At 42.0% G+C, this 16,472-nt stretch overlaps 1 long non-coding RNA gene and 1 other non-coding gene across 2 annotated transcripts; both read right to left on the bottom strand.

Moving 5' to 3' along the window:
- Positions 1-201: 201 nt before the first annotated feature.
- Positions 202-273, bottom strand: TRNAE-UUC. The gene has a single exon. It is a non-coding gene; the product is annotated as a tRNA-Glu (tRNA).
- A 2,833-nt stretch (positions 274-3,106) lies between these two features.
- Positions 3,107-16,229, bottom strand: LOC116763244. The gene is made up of 4 exons (XR_004352469.1): positions 16,000-16,229; positions 12,398-12,457; positions 9,870-10,113; positions 3,107-3,228 (listed from the first exon to the last, which is right to left on the bottom strand). It is a non-coding gene; the product is annotated as an uncharacterized LOC116763244 (long non-coding RNA).
- Between the last annotated feature and the right edge of the window lie 243 nt (positions 16,230-16,472).

Genomic DNA, 16,472 nt, shown 5'->3' with positions numbered 1-16,472 from the left:
GGACCGGGGCACGAACCTGTGTCCCCTGCATCAGCAGGCGGACTCTCAACCACTGCGCCACCAGGGAAGCCCATGCCAACTTTTTACTTTGCTAATTAGGAATGCTAAGAAAATCTATGTTCAGAATTATGTTATAAAATATTGACATTTAATTTTATTTATTTATTCCTTATTTTGGCTGTGTGGCTTGTGAGATCTTAGTTCCCTGACCAGGGATTGAACCTGGGCCACGGCAGTGAAAATGCCAAGTCCTAACCACTGGACCACCAGGGAATTCCCAATATTGACATTTTTAAAAGAGGGATGATTTCTGAATAAAGCCCAGCTTTTAAAAATTGAATCCATTTAGCTTCATGAAAAACTCACCCCACTGTTGTTTTTTTTCTCATTTCACAGCAGGCCAATGAAAACCAGCGATAGTTTGGAGTTGAGTTTGGGAGACACAGGCTCTGCCAAACTTTACTTTCTAGATCCACATATTTTGTTGAACCCCCAAAGCCAAGCCTTTGTAGCAGAAAACAGTGAAGGTCACCAGCTGGTATTCCACACCGAGGTCAGTCACCTGTTCCTTACACAAGCGTGGCGGAAGGCACAACTCACTCATGACATGACTTTTCCGGAGTTAGTGTGTTATGTCTCTGCTTTATATTCCTTAGAAAGAAGACGGAAGACTTGAAGCCTTGATGTGATTTTCCCTAGTAGTTGTCAGTAGGATTAGGCTAAGCAAGTTCCTACCTGAAGACCTCATCCCGTGGTGTAGCCTACTCTTATTTTTGCTTTGTCCACACAAGAAAAATAAAGAAGATAACTTAATGTTGAGATGTGAATTTGGGTGCTTATGTGCTAAGGGGAAATTTTAAAAAACAAACATAAACTCTATGAACATTATGAGGAAATTATGGAATAAAAAGTCTAAAAATGATTACCATGATTGGTTGAAGGGGGGGAACTGTGAATAGATTTTTATGTTTTCCAAGTTTGTTTCTATACTTATATTACTTTTAGAATTCAAAGTAATTTTGTCATTATAAAGAAATGAGAAAAATTACATCTTTACTGACCTTTAGGGATTGTCAATGAGATATTGTAAAAGCAGGTAGAAGACGAATCAGTGTGCTATGGCAGGTTGTATTTTCCAAAGAGGGCACAATGGCATCTCCCTTCCATCAACCGAGTATACCGAACGATGCAATGTGATTTTTGGGGCTACCCTGTAAAAAGCCGTGTACTCTGCTCTGCTCTCTTGGAATGCTGCCCTTGGAATTCAGCTGCCATGCTATGAGAAAGCTCAAAGGAGCAGCCCAGGTGGAGAGTCCACATGTGGATGTTCTGGTCAACAGCCCAAGTGAGGATCCAACGGCAACTGCAGAACAGTCAAGTGAAGAAGCCTCCAGATGATTCTTGCTCCAGCCTTTGAGTCTTCCCGGAGGAGGCCTCAGACACCATGGAGAAGAGACAGCTGTCCTTTCTCTGCCCAAGTCAAATCCCTGATCCATAGAATCCTTAATTTGAAGCATAATTAAACGGTCGCTTTATACCATTAAGGTTTGGGGTTTGTTACATAAGGAATATGTGTGTAGCATAATTCTTTTAGCAAAAGTAAGCAATGAAGAGCAAAAACAAAATCCCTGTACATCTACATATACAAAACATCTGTGTATACAAAAGAACTCCTGTATATATATATATATATATATAAATATATATTTATCTGAATGTTTTTATTGTGTTAAAAGACACATAAAATTTACCTCTTTAACATGTACAGTTTTATGGCATTAAGTATATTCACATTGCTGTACAACCATCACCACTATCTGTCTCTTGATCTTTTTCCTCTTCCCAGATTGAAACTCTGTACCCATTTAACACCAGCTTCCCACGCTCACCTCCCCTCAGCCCCAGGCAACCACCCTTCTACCCTCTTTCTCTGTGACTCTGACTACTCTAGGTACCTCATATAAGTGGAATCATACAGTATTATGGCTGCCTTAGATCACTTAGCATAATGTCTTATAGGTTCAACCATACTGTAGCATGGGTCAGAATTTTCTTCCTTTTTAAGGCTGAATAATATTCCATTGTACGTATATACCACATTTTGTTTATCCATTCACCCATCAATGGACATTTGGGTTGCTTCCTCTCTTTAGCTATTGTAAATAGTGTTGCTATGAACATGGGTATGCAAACAGCTGTTCAAGTCTCTGTTTCCAATTCTTTGGGGTATATACTCAGAAGTGGAATTGTTGGATCATGTGGTAATTCTGTTTAATTTTTTGAGGAAGTATCACACTATTTTCCATAGTGGCTAAACCATCAGTGTGTAAAGTTTCCAGTTTCTCTACATCTTCAACAATACTTTTCTATTTTTTTTCTTTTTCTTTTTTTTAAAAATAGCTCTCCTAGTGGGTGTGAAGTGGCATCTCATTGTGATATCTTTGATTTGCATTTTCCTAATGGTTAGTGATGTTGAGCATCTTTTAATGTGCTTATTGGTCATTTGTATATCTTTTTTGGAGAAATAGCTATTTAAGTCCTTTGTCCAATTTTTAAATTAGGTTTTTTGTATATATTCTTTTAAATGTATGTATACACACACACACACACACACACACACATATATATATATATATAAACAGGGAGGAGGCAGAGAAAAGCAGCCAATGGCGTGTTACCTCAGACGGTATGTGTTGGTGATAGAAGACCAGGAAAAGCGAGTCCTCTTTGCCTTTTATGTCAGGTACTGGAAGGTTTCACTTGTCACCAGCATGTGCCACTAATTGAATAAAGAAAAAAAATTAAAGAAACTACCAGTAAAATGTCATTTTGCTTAAGTGTCTCAAAATATCTGATGAGGTTTTTTCAATAGCACAGCCAAGAAAAAAAAATTGTCTTGTGCTGACCCTCCCACCTTATTTCATTGGTAAGATTTTAATGAGAAGAAAATTTCCCTTCATTGTTCTAGTCGCAGATGCTTGGCCTGCGTTTTCCCACCTCCCTCTACCCTCCTCCCTTCTGAAACAAGCTCAGACCAGGAGAGGAGCCTGTCTCTCTTTAAAGAGACTGTTTGTTTCCATGGTAACTTGCCTTCTTCATCTTCAGAGGTGTAAACTGGGAAATTCTATTAAAGGCTTTATCCAGGCAGTTGCTTTTGAAATGGTGTCTGATATTAGCTGTTTGCTTCATTCACCTTTGCTGCCCAGTAATCTTTTGAATTTGGTGATCCTAGCAAATGGAGGAAGTAAAATGAAACAATATGAAGCTGATTATAATCGGTCTGACTGGCCCCGCTGTGCACACTCGTCAGGTACTGTCATGGGCTGTCTTATGGAGCACCCTGGGTGTCTGTGATTTTTGTGGCCCAGGCCCACCTCTGCACTGGTCTCTGGCAGCGGAGACCAGCATGCAAGCAGATCTGCGTGGAGAGGCCGGTGAGGTCAGCTGGAGAAGAGAGAGAAACTAGCTCTGTTGTCAAAAATGACTTTGATTGTTAATGGATTTCAAGTCTTATCTCTGAGATTCTGCTATGCGCACGTGGAGTTCATTATACCCCTGCTGTGAAAGCAACTGTAGTTCAAACAGTTGCAAATAAAGCAAGTAACCAAATTACCCGAGGCTGATGATTTAAGATTTTCCAGAACTTATGCTTGTAAAGCTTCATGTATTGACTGGGAATAGAAGGTGTTGGGGGTTTTATTGACCAGTGTGATTGACAGGCATGAAATCTATATGGTTTTTAATCTCTGGATACTCAAATAAGTGACATTTAAATCAGTTTATAAACATAGAAAATACCTTGAAAACTCTTTTCCTACTCAGGAAATTCAGCTATTTTATTCCTTTTGAAAGCAACTTCATTTGATTAGAGCAAAAAATAACATTCTATTGGTTGTCCTGTTTTTTGTGTTTTTTTAAAAGCTAATTGCTGATTAATAGCTTACCTCCAACTTTTGAACACATTTGCTACATAAAATATTAATATTTAAAAATATTTAGATTGGGATGATGAAAAAGTTTTGGAGATGGATAGTGGTGAGGTCGTATAATACTGCGAATGGACTTAATGCTACTGAACTGTACACTCAAAAACGGTTACAATGGTAAACTTTATGTATGTTTTACCACAATGAAAATAATATTTGAAATTTTCCAATTGGAAAATATGAAAGTTTCGGCAGTTGCTAAAGAAAAGCCCATTAAGCAAAACATAATTATATGGGAGTCTCAGGTTCCTAGCTTCCCCACACACACTTTTTTGAAGTATAATTTAAAAATTAGGGGCTTCCCTGGTGGTGCAGTGGTTGAGAGTCCGTCTGTCGATGCAGGGGACTCGGGTTCGTGCCCCGGTCCGGGAGGATCCCACATGCCGCGGAGCGGCTGGGCCCGTGAGCCATGGCCGCTGAGCCTGCGCGTCCGGAGCCTGTGCTCCGTAACGGGAGAGGCCACAACAGTGAGAGGCCTGCGTACCGGAAAAAATAAAAATTAAAATCATATAAAAGTTGTAAGGTATACAACTTGATGTTTTGCTACATGTATATATTGTGAAAAGATCATTACAATAAAGCCAGTTAACATACTCATCTCCTTGCACAGTTACTATTTTCTTTCTCTCCTTTACTATTTTTTCTTTTGTGGTGAGAACCCTTAAGATCTACCCTCTTAGTGAATTTCAAGTATGCAATACAATATTATTTTTAGTCACCATGCTATACATTACGTCCCCATAACTTAAACATCTTATACCTGAAAGCTTGTATCCTTTGACCAACATCTCCCCATTCCCCTCCCAGCCCACCCCAAGGCCCTGGCAACCACCATCCTACTCTCTGCTCCTATGAGTTTGACTATTTTAGATCCCATATATAAGAAAATATTTGTATTGTAGTATTTGTCTGTGTCTGGCTTATTTTGCTTAGCATAATGTCCTTCGGGTTCATCCATGTTGTTGCAATTGGCAGAATTTCCTTCTTTATTCAAGGCTGAATAATATTCCATCACACACACACACACACACACACACACACACACACACACACAAACACACACACACACACATACATTTATCCATTCATCTATGGGTGGACACAGGGTGATTCCATGTTTTGAGTACTGTGAATAATGCTGCCATGAACATGGGTGTGCAAATATCTTTTTGAGATTCAGGCTGCTAGCTTTCTGTGAAGCTTTTCTTTATCTTTAAACTTAGATTCCTGAGAAAATCCCAAATTTCACTTTCTTTCATCATATTCAGTTTTGAGTCATTTTGAATGTTTTTCTTTTCCCACAAGAGATAATAAAAGTACTATGTTTGGTAGCCCTTATCTCTAGAGACACTTTTCTTCGTTCTCAATTCTTGCCCTGGAGGAATTTGCTGTCTCACAAGGGTCATCAAAGAACACAAACCATCCCAGAGTTGTAAGGGATCTCTGAGGTCAATGCGTCTGTGGTCCTACCAGGGCAGGCTTCCCTCTCCTGTGTCTTGGGCAGGTGGACATTCAGTGTTGGCTTGATTACTTCCAGTGATGAGTGACTCTCGACCTCACAGGCTGCCCATTCTACCCTTGTCAGTCTCACTACACATTCAGTCAACAGTGTGTCCTCACCCTGTGGCGGGCACTGGGGATACCAAAGGGAACAACATGGATGTGGTCCTGCTCTCACAGAGCTTACATTAGAGCATTGTTCTGTCTTTTAGGCTGAAATCTTGTCCCCTTACCTTGGACCCATTTGTTCTGATTACGTCTGCAGAGTCCTAAAGAGTGCACGGCATCATTTAGTGAGTGATTGCCATTGGCAGCCTAGAGGAGGTGAGGATTTGTAGGCATGTAAAGTGTCTCAAATCTTAATGAAGTGAGTTAAGCCAGGGCAGTCACAATACAATCTAACTCTTGCTGCTTCCTGGGAATGGACTGCAGGGGAACAGGAGCAGAGGAGGGATGCAGGAAGGATGCAACCACAGCAGCTCAAGTGAGGAATGACAGTGACTTGGACTAAGGCTCCCTGGGGCTGTCAATTTGGTCCACATCCCTCCAGGGACACAGGGGCGCATCATGACCTGGTCACTTCCTGGTTCCTCGGGCTCGCCTCTCACCCTGCCTCTGCTCCAGCCATAAGGAAGGGCCCTCAGTACTTCTGAGTCCAAAAGGTACCACAATCTCTTCCGCTTCAGGCCTTTGAACATCTTACTCCTACTTCTGGACCATTTCTCTATTTGCCTGGCAACCATCAGCATTCAGCTAAGGCATCACTTCTTCCCAGATGCTGTCCAGTTCCCAGGTTACCCACAGGGCCCCCCTTTGGAGCTCCCTCTAGCACCCTGACCTCATATCATGATGGCTCACATCACAATAGGTGGTCCTTGCCTGTTGTACCACTTTTTTTTCCATTAACTTGCGATCCCCTTGAGGCAGGCACGCCTTTGTCCTAGTGTCCCCAGTGCCATGCCTGGGGGTAGATGCAGGAATGCTCTCAAGAGCCATGAGTCAGGACTCTAGGTGGCTCTCCTCGAGCTTTCCCTAGAGTTCTCAGTTAACATTTCTCTTTTTCCTGAAGATGTTCATTCCCACCTGCCCACAGATACTGTCCCTTGTCTTCACTTTTCAGAATCTCCATCCTCATCAAATACTAATCACATTTCAGTGCTCCAGACTTCTCAATGGTGAACAAGCCTCTCACCATTGCTTTTGTTCAGAAAGAGCACAAAATGGAAAATGTTGACATACTTTTCTAGGATAGTTTCCTTCCTTTTTTTTTTTTTTTTTGCGGTACGCGGGCGTCTCACTGTTGTGGCCTCTCCCGCTGAGGAGCACAGGCTCCGGACGCGCAGGCTCAGCGGCCATGGCTCACGGGCCCAGCCGCTCCGCGGCATGTGGGATCTTCCCGGACCGGGGCACGAACCCGTGTCCCCTGCATCGGCAGGTGGACTCTCAACCACTGCGCCACCAGGGAAGCCCTCCTTCCTTTTTAAATGACATTTCTAGTTCTTTAATCAGAAATTATCAGTTTAGAACTGATTTTAATAAAGACATCATAGTTCTAATGGGCTTCTAATGCTCACATTGCAAGTGCTTGTCTAGTTTTTACTCCCTCGAGGATCTGATTTTTAAAATATATTCATTTCATTGTTACTCGGGACCTTATATATCTTTTTTCAAAACGTTGGCCTTTGTCTCCCTGAGTGCTGTTCAGACTTCAGCATTATGTTAAGAGCCCAAGCTGCCTGCCACTGAACCCCACCTTGGCCACGCCCTAGCTGGGTCACGTCAGGCAAAAGATTCCACCTCTCCGGGCCTTCTGTCCTCCTCGGGTGTGAACTGGGGATAACAGTGCCTACCTCAGAAAGTTCGTGAACACTGAGCAGGTTACTACTTGTAACACACTCAGGACGGTGGCTGGCATTTGCAGTGGCAACAAATACCTTCCGAAGAAGGGGAAAGAGAACAGGAGGAGCTGTGTGTGCTGGGGCAGCCGGGACCTCCCCTCCGCACAGGGCCACAGGCAGAATAAGGACAGGCCAGCCGACATCTGACATGGGAAAACGGTGCTCCACCTGGGGAGTGGGCTCCGGCAACACACCTGAGAGCGGAACCTATCTTTCTGAGCCACAGTGGCTTCAGGAACTCTGATCTGATTGTCCTGGTGCTTTCCCATTGATCGAACAGATAAAAATAGTTTCTTGAAGGCCTAGGCTGTTTTGAAAATATCATCACCCACTGAAAAAAAGAAGAAAAAAAAAAGAACATTCCCTGACATTATAGCTTTAACTTAATTTTCATAGCAGTTAAAAACTTAACTTAAAACTTAATTAAAAACAATTGCTATGAAAAAACTAAAATTTGGGACAGTCTGGGACAGTATCAGGAATACTTAGAAATGGAAAATACTTCTTTTGGATGATTTTTTCTTCAGCTAAGAAAAACTGACATGATTGAGCCATTGCTACTTTTTGCCTCTATTAACTTTCTAATTAACCTTTATTGGTATTTATATTGGTATTTTTATATACTTTATATACATTGGTATAATATATTATAAAGCGCATTTATGCACTGCTTGCCTCAAAATGTAGAAGCAGTCTATAATCTCACTATAGTGGATAATAGGATGAGGGACTAAATGTAGACTAGCAACCATATCGGGGATGCAGATGGCTCAGACACCATCTACTCGACACATGTGATTCTACTCAGGGGGCAGGACATGGGGCTAGACACCTTGTTGGGGTTTGGGAGAGGAAAGGTCAGCAAATTCAGCTGAAGGTCAGGAAGGCAGTTCAGCCAGGCAGGTGGAGCCTGGTGTACAGAGAGCAGGATGCCCAATAGAAGGTAAGGCAAGTAGCTGACCGTGGAAAGTTCCAGCAAGAGGTGACAGGGTGTCATGAGCTCCAGAACAGGGCATCTGGGAACAGACCACATTTGGATGTCAGATAAGCAGGAACCGGTCAGCCCAAGAAGCTTGGGTCAGCTGCTAACAGGGTCCAGATTCCACGGTGTGGGTTGGTGGGATTAGCGTCTGCAATGGCCAAGATCAAGGCAGGAATCCAGTGCTAAGGGGAAGCTGTCCTCCTACTAGGGCACAAGCTCAGAGCCCTATAAGCATTAAGGGGGCCCTGATGTTGAGTCCCTGAATGGCCCACACTCCCCGTCTGTGGACAGGACTGAGTCAAGCCACATGGAGGCGCATGGCTGAGCGTGGTGGTAGGGAAAGCTGTGTAGGCATCGTTTAGGCAAGCTTTCAACTGCAAGTGGCTGAAAATTCGAGTTGCTGTGGCTTATTGCATAGGGACATTTACTGCTTCTGTCTGGAGAGTGTGATCTCAGGGTTGGTGGGGCAACCCATCAAGGTCATTCCCATCCTCAGCTCCATCATCCTGACATGTGGGCTCTCTGTCACCACTGTCATATGACAGTGTCTATGTATTAGGTCCTCACACTGGGTCCTACGCAGGAAGGAGACATGGGAGCAAAAGCCTTCTTTCTTCCAAGCCTCTGCTGTCTGGAAACAGAAGGCCTTTTCAGAAGCCTCTTAGCAGTCTTCCCCTTCAACTGCCCATTGGCCTTATATAGGTCACTCAGCCACTCCAAAAAGTAACAAGAGCTTGAAATGCAAATCTTACGTTTCCCGCTTCTATAGAAGGAAGCAGGCAAGGGAGAAGCATGGTGCAGACAGTGGTTGCTGGAAATCTTTCTTACATAATTTTTTTTACATAAATCTTTCTCCCCCTTTCCCCTTAATTTGAGCAGCACCCTAGAAAACCTTTCCCTCTTCCTTGTCAGAAGTACCTTAATTGCTTTGGCTCCTTTAGGAAAAAATGGTATGGATGTTCTCATAGGTTTACAGCTCACTCCTCTCTCTGAGACTGGCCAATCCTGACTCTTCAGGGTCAGATGTTTTGTGTATGAGCCCCCAGAATGCGTGGCCCACGGTGAGGTGGGGCACCAACGTCTGGACAAGGGGCAGCCTGAGAGAATACTACCTTACACTCTCTGTCTTTGAAAACTGCCAAGCCTTCCTAGGCCAAGGAGAGTCAATTTCAGGCAGTTGAGTTCTTAGGCCTCCTCCCTCCCTTTATCCCAATCCACATCCTTAGACAGAAAAAGCCCAAGGATATAATGAAAAAAGTACGTAACATAAGGCAGGAAGAATTTCCTTACACGCTAAGAGTGGGGACCCTTGAATGCTGAAAAGATTAGTTGTTCTAGCTTAAAATGGTCCAGAAAACAGTTGAACAAGACGGACATTTAGGGTCCTTTGATCTGGAGGTACCGTCTTCTGGGGATGCAGAGATTATAGAACAGGGTGCACCCTGGGGAGAAATATATGGGTCATTGGGCGCTTTCAAACACATAATGGATCAAAAAGTTTACCTCGCTTGTGTTCTTTCTTTCTGAAGGTGTTGGATGATATACTTCAGCAAAATGAGGGAGTAAATCATGAAACAGGCAGACATGAAGCCCAGGAAACAGGGATCCAGTCCAAGAAAGCAGCAAAGGGGGTGCTCACAGGATAACAGCTCAGCACTGGCCTGGAAAGCACCAAGCCTCTGCAGCAGCTGGAGGAGCTGAACTGCGCAGGGAGAATGCTGGCTCCACAGGGGAAACGGATCTGCAACTGTGTTAAGAGAATATGAAACATTACTGATGGGTGTGGGTGATACATCTGTTTGAAGCATTTATTTGAAAAGGTGATAAATCTATAGGCAAATGAAAAAAGTACTAGGAGAAACATGTTTTTTAGAGACAGGCAATGTAAGTACAGTCATACTTTACTTGGCTCAGCAGTGAACACTAGTTACATAGTCATGATAATGTAATTTTGGCTGATTTAATCCAAAATTGTGATCTGCTGTGTTGGGACAAAAGAGTAGGGGAAACCGAGAGCTGTGTGTGTAACGCAGCTAAATCCTTTGCAACCATAATACAGAGTCAGAATTTTGGTATGCAAATTTGATAAATCAAGAAATAGCAGTTATTATAACATATTATTTACAAATATGGGACACATATTTAGGAAGGGTTGACAGCAGGGGGTGGGGCAGCAGCTGTTCATTTTGTAGAAGATAACTTTTTTTTTTTTTTTTTTTTTTTTGCGGTATGCGGGCCTCTCACTGCTGTGGCCTCCCCCATTGTGGAGCACAGGCTCCAAACACGCAGGCCCAGCGGCCATGGCCCACAGGCCCAGCCGCTCCGCGGCATGTGGGATCCTCCCGGACCAGGGCACGAACCCGTGTCCCCTGCACCGGCAGGCGGACCCTCAACCACTGCGCCACCAGGGAAGCCCTAGAAGATAACTTTGATTTAGGGCTACGTGCACGTTTTACCTTAAAAAATTAAAACTCATCTTTAAAAATGCATTTTAAAAGTCAGGCAAATTGTTGATTTACTTGATGAGGTGTGTTCTGCTTCTTTGAGAATTCCTGCCTCTGACCTATGGCCAGGCCGCTGTGGAGGTGCTCTCCAATCATGACCCTTAATGAGCCCACCCAGCAGGCAGAAGTAGAGGAGGTGTCTGTCAGCATTCCAGGGTTGGTTTTGCCCTCTTGTTAAGCAGAGCTAAGTTCTGAGGAGTTTTTTTTTAAGAGTGTTAATTGAGCTCAAGTTGGGAGTGAAGGGGGAAGGGTTGGGAGAAGAGATGAAAACCCTGTTCCTGGTTACAGCATCCTTGTCATACATTACTGCTTACATAGCAGTGAGCCGCCCCACTCAGCTACCACGGGGGAAATTACCATATGTAAATACGATACTTGGATTACAAAAGGTCCTTGAATACTCCAAGTGATTAGTGTTCAACCTAATCTTTAGGGATTAGTATTTATGCCAAGTTAATAACTGAAAGGATATTCCGTAAATGACTCATTTAGTCATAGTGTACATTTATGGTTTTACACAAATCATCACTACAATGTATGGTGATTAAAGTATTAAGTTCAATTTCCACTTATGTTTGGAAGCAGCTTTTTCTGTCAGCGTCCCTCAGGTTTAATACAGCAAGACTTAAAATGGGTCACATGTTGTATCTGGGAATGCTACCGTGCCATTTTACTGAGAGACTCTTCGCATTGTGCTGAGCTTGCAAACGCGTCTCTGGAGCAGAGCAGCGGCAATTTGCCCCCAATCCAGGGCTCTCCCTACAGTCCTAGGGGTCTTCCATGGGGAGCTTGACTTTTACTTTTGTTCCCAGAACGTTCACTGATTCCTAAATCCAGGTAACATTTTCTAAAGGACTATGAAGAATTTATGGTAACACTGGTGTTATTGTAAATCAGAGGATTTAGAATCTTTTCTGAAAGAAGGAATCCACAAATAAACATTCAATTCTATTTTCCCCAACATTTTGAATCATTCTTCTCTCATCAACACCTGAGGTATAATGTGACAGAAGATATGAATCAGCCCTAGCAGAGAATGGGGAAGGTAATATTAAATACTGAGATTACAGGCATTTAGAATTGGATTTAGGCCATTCCCGTGTTTACCAGTGATGAAACTTGGGGCCCAGCCTCCCAGTTCTCCCAACAGCAAGGTGGCGTCCAGCCAGAACCAGAGCCAGTCTGCCTCCCAGGTCTTTGCCAGCTCTCACACAGCCAGCTACAACCCTCCCGTTTTCAGGCTCCAAGGCAAAGCTCATTTGATGACTGTGGCGTCTTCCCTACATCGAGGAGCGACTTGATGAATGCTGATGTAAGACAAAGCAGAAATGTACCTATTACCACTACATCTATAGCTGGCATGCCTACCTTGGAATTACGAATAATACAAACTGGAGACGGTTATGTCAGTAAATAGTCTGACCTTGTCCCAATTACTTCAGCTCTTTTCTTTTTCCTCCTTTTCTTTACACACACACACACACACACACACACACAAAATCACTTAAAAAATAGATGGCTATTCACCAAGGAAAAGTTAAAGCAGCATATCCATGTGTTCTTGAAGTCAGTTTGTAGAGGACAGTCCTGTGGGATGAAATACCATGTTTAAATGGATAATAAAATGTCGCATTCCTAACAGCCAGCAGAACAAGAGCTCTTGGGACAAAGGTGGTACAGGAAATCTTTAAGTAACAAATATTTAAGTCCCATCTGGCTATTTTTAAGTGTAAAATAAGATCTTTTTTCCCCACAGAGCCAAAGCACTGTGTCTGGGGCACACGTGTCTGTCCCATGTTAGTGGATGTGCCTCATGCTCTTGCATGGAACCGTCTGCTCAGACCTGATCACATCGTCGACCAACCACCTCCACATGTGTCACTGTGACAGGTTCTTATTTAAGGGGAATGGCAGGTTGTTCGGATCCTAAACGAAGTTCCAAGGAACAATGCTTAAACATTTCAGGCAGCAAAAAAACTGGCTTGGGTACTCCCTTGTTTGGGCAAGGAAGGAAATTAAATGCACATTTCCTGTACTTTTTGATTTACAGACCTGCCCAAAGACGACCAGCATTCCCCGCTTGCCCACGGTTTTGCTTTCTGTGGTTTTAGTTACCAGAAGTCAACCACAGTCCCAAATATTAAATAGGAAATTTCAGAAACGAACAATTCCTAAGTTTTAAACTTCAAGCCATTCTGAGTAGTGTGATGAAATTTTGTGCTGTCCTGCCGGGGACTTGAGTCACCTATCCTTCCAGTGTACCCTCTGTGACGTTAGTCACTTAATAGCCATTTCCTTTGTAGGACTGACTGCTGCAGTGTCTCAGTACTTGTGCCCAAGTGACCCTTATTTTACTTAACGATGGCCCCAAAGTGCAAGAGTAGCGATGCTGGCAATTCGGATATGCCAAAGAGAAGCCATAAATTGCTTCCTCTAAGTGATAAGGGTGAAAGTTTCTGACGTAATAAGGAAAAAAAAATCATACGCTAAGGTTGCTAAGATCTATGGTAGGAACAAATCTTCTATCTGTGAAATTATAAAGAAAGAAAAAGAAATTTGTGCTAGCATGATAAGTGCATAGTTAAGATGGAAAAGCATTAAATTTGTAAAATAAGGTATTTTGAGAGAGAGACCACGTTCACTTAACTTTTATTACAGTATGTTGTTATAATTGTTCTATGTTATTATTAGTTATTGTTGTTAATATCCTACTGTACATAATTTATAAGTTAAATTTTGTGACAGGTATGTATGTATAAGAAAACAAGGGTTCAGTAGTATCTGCAGTTTCAGGCATCCACTGGGCGTCTTGGAACGCATCCCCTGCGGCTAAGGGGGGACTGTTGCACATGATTTCTGTTGATTTTAAGAAAGTCACTTAAGTTAGTATCATGTAGTTTTAACTGTGATAGTTGGCATGGCTAATACTGGAAAAAAACACTCATCTGATGCCTTGTAAATGTGAGAATAAGCTGAAGTAGCTTCAGAACTGAGGTATCTCTCTAGTTTTTTCTCTGTTCTTTTGTCATGTATATTTACATGACATTAGATGTATATTTAGTTAAGTATCTTTGTAGGAAACTGATTAAAAGTCAGAAGGGTTCTAGAGTGTCTGAGGAAGAAGTATCACCATTTTTCCTTCAACCACAGAAAAAGTTGCACACATTTTCAGGTTTCTTTAGTCTCTAATTTGAATTTAGTAAATGTATCAATCAATGACTAATATCGTTATTCCTGTAATAACTAAAGAAGAGGCAGGTATCCACAAAGAGACACAAGCAATAAGGCTGAAAGGTAATTTCATTTTGTGAATTACTTTTGCTTTTCAGAAGATAAATATTCAGCATTTGCTCAATAATTTCTGGTGCTTTCAAAGCAATTATCCTGCTGCCATATGGCATTTATAAGATATCACTAACCATTAAATTACAGAATAAACAATGCATTTCACTACTTGGAAATGTAAAAGTACCATGAAACTCAGATAAAGTTAAATAACCATTTGTTTCTCAGAACAGTTTCACTGAAAAAACTGACATGAAGGGCAGGTCATTTAAACAGTAGTTTTAAGTTTTAGTGGGACCTTGTGGCAGGGGCCTAAGATACACTGAGAGCAGTGATTAGCCACTGATGGAAAAGGAGTACAGGTCCTGGTGGTAAGCAGTACACACTCTGCCAATGCACTCTTACTTATTACTATGGGCACCACTGTACCGGGTAGGACCACTGGTAGAAAACTGAATGAGATACCATGTCAAATACTTTTTAAAGAAGATTGTTTTCATTGGTATTTAAAATATTTTTCTGCGTATTGTTTTGTGGTATGATCAACCTAATCTTTCCTTTTTTTAGCAAGCAAAAAGCAGCTACAACCTAAAAAAAAAAAAAAAGGAGAAAACTTAAAAAAAATTACATTTATGAAGCATATTTGCTGAAAACCACCAAGTACTTATTAATGTTGCCATGTCCGTTCACATTTCTAACACCTGAAGCAATACATATACAAATATACTTACTTTAAAAAACAAATGCAAGGGATTTTGTGAGTGAAGTATTAAGGTTCTGTAAGAACATAAAAATAAAGTGATCTTAAATGTTTCAGAAGATGGTAACACTGTACAATCAAGCAGGCCATACTGGACATACCTATAGCCCTCTAAAACCTACATTTGCCCTCAAAAACTGATACTGAAAGGTTTTCAAGCATCATTAAAATGGTCTAATTAAAATTCCTGGGACTTCCCTAGCGGTCCCGTGGTTAAAACTTCACCTTCCAATGCAGGGGGTGCGGGTTCGATCCTCAGTCAGGGAGCTAAGATCCTTCATGCCTCGTGGCCAAGAAACCAAGAACATAAAACAGAATCAATATCATAACAAATTCAATAAAGACTTTAAAAATGGTCCACATCAAAAAATTCTTAAAACAAAAATCCTCTCAAAGGAATTAACTCTTCGAGAGGAGAAAAAAGCTTAAAAAAAGCACATATTGTATCATTTATGTAAAATTCTAGAAAATGAGAACTACTTTATGTGGTTAGGGAACAGACCAGTGTCTGGGGCTTGGAGTGAAGGGAGGGATAGACAGCAAGAGACGAGAGAACTTCTGGAGGTGATGGAGATGATCAGGATGTTGGCTGCTGGGTGGTTTTTTTTTACAAGTGTATATACAATATGTCTAACTCAATAAACTGCACGCTTTAGATGAATGCAGTTTACTGTATAAAAATTACACCCCAATTATTCTTTAATAAGACCCCCACACCCGCAAAAGGGGCAAAAAACAAACCAAAAACAAACCAAAAACAAAAAAACCTGGGCTAAGTCTCACTTTCCTATAGAGTGGAGAACGAGTCTAAAGACCAAGCCTCACAGCCCCACGACCTGTACTTCCATTTGCAGCGCATCCTTCAGGTGTGTGGGTGCAGGGTGGGGTGGAAGACTGGAGATAACCCCACCCATCCAATAAGTGAGTAAAAGAGCTGAAGCACCTTGGGACTTAGTGAGCATTTTAAGTTACAGCACAGCCAAGTGGCTTAAAACACAGACTTGGCTTTAAAAGACAAATATGGGTCTCAATGTTGGGTTTAAAAGTGGTCACAAAGTCCCTGTGCCTGCAAGTTTAAAGTTACCTCACGTTCCCCTTCCTTTGTTTGCCATTCCATTTTCCTTCACGTGGGCTGATAGTGGCTGCTGAGTCTCCAGGCATGTAATTCTGCTGAAATCAGATGATGATAGAAAAGCAGACTCAGGCACAAGTCTTAACCTTTAGAAGCCTATTTTCCCACCTGTGAAATGGGAACACCATTTAACTACCATGTGACTGAAATGGACATGTCACTTGGCATTAGCCACAGCAGCTTGGCTTATCACAGGTGCCCAATAAATATTTGCTGAGGAATGAGTGAATAAGCAGGTATATTTACTAAAGTGAAGGCAGAGTTTATAAGAATGTGTGTGTACACAGATGTGTAGGTTACGGGGCTAGTAGGTTGATAAAGAAATGAAATACTTAATGTAATTTAGATAGACTACAAGAAATCAGGTTTCTAATGAGCAGAAGTGCAGTGATGTACACCGTGTTATACTTCATACAAATCAGGAT

The sequence above is a fragment of the Phocoena sinus genome, chromosome 12 (assembly GCF_008692025.1).
Source record: "Phocoena sinus isolate mPhoSin1 chromosome 12, mPhoSin1.pri, whole genome shotgun sequence".
Classification (NCBI taxonomy): Eukaryota; Metazoa; Chordata; class Mammalia; order Artiodactyla; family Phocoenidae; genus Phocoena; species Phocoena sinus.
The sequence above is the reverse complement of the archived record's forward strand: the minus strand, read 5'-3'. Positions and strand labels throughout refer to the sequence as shown.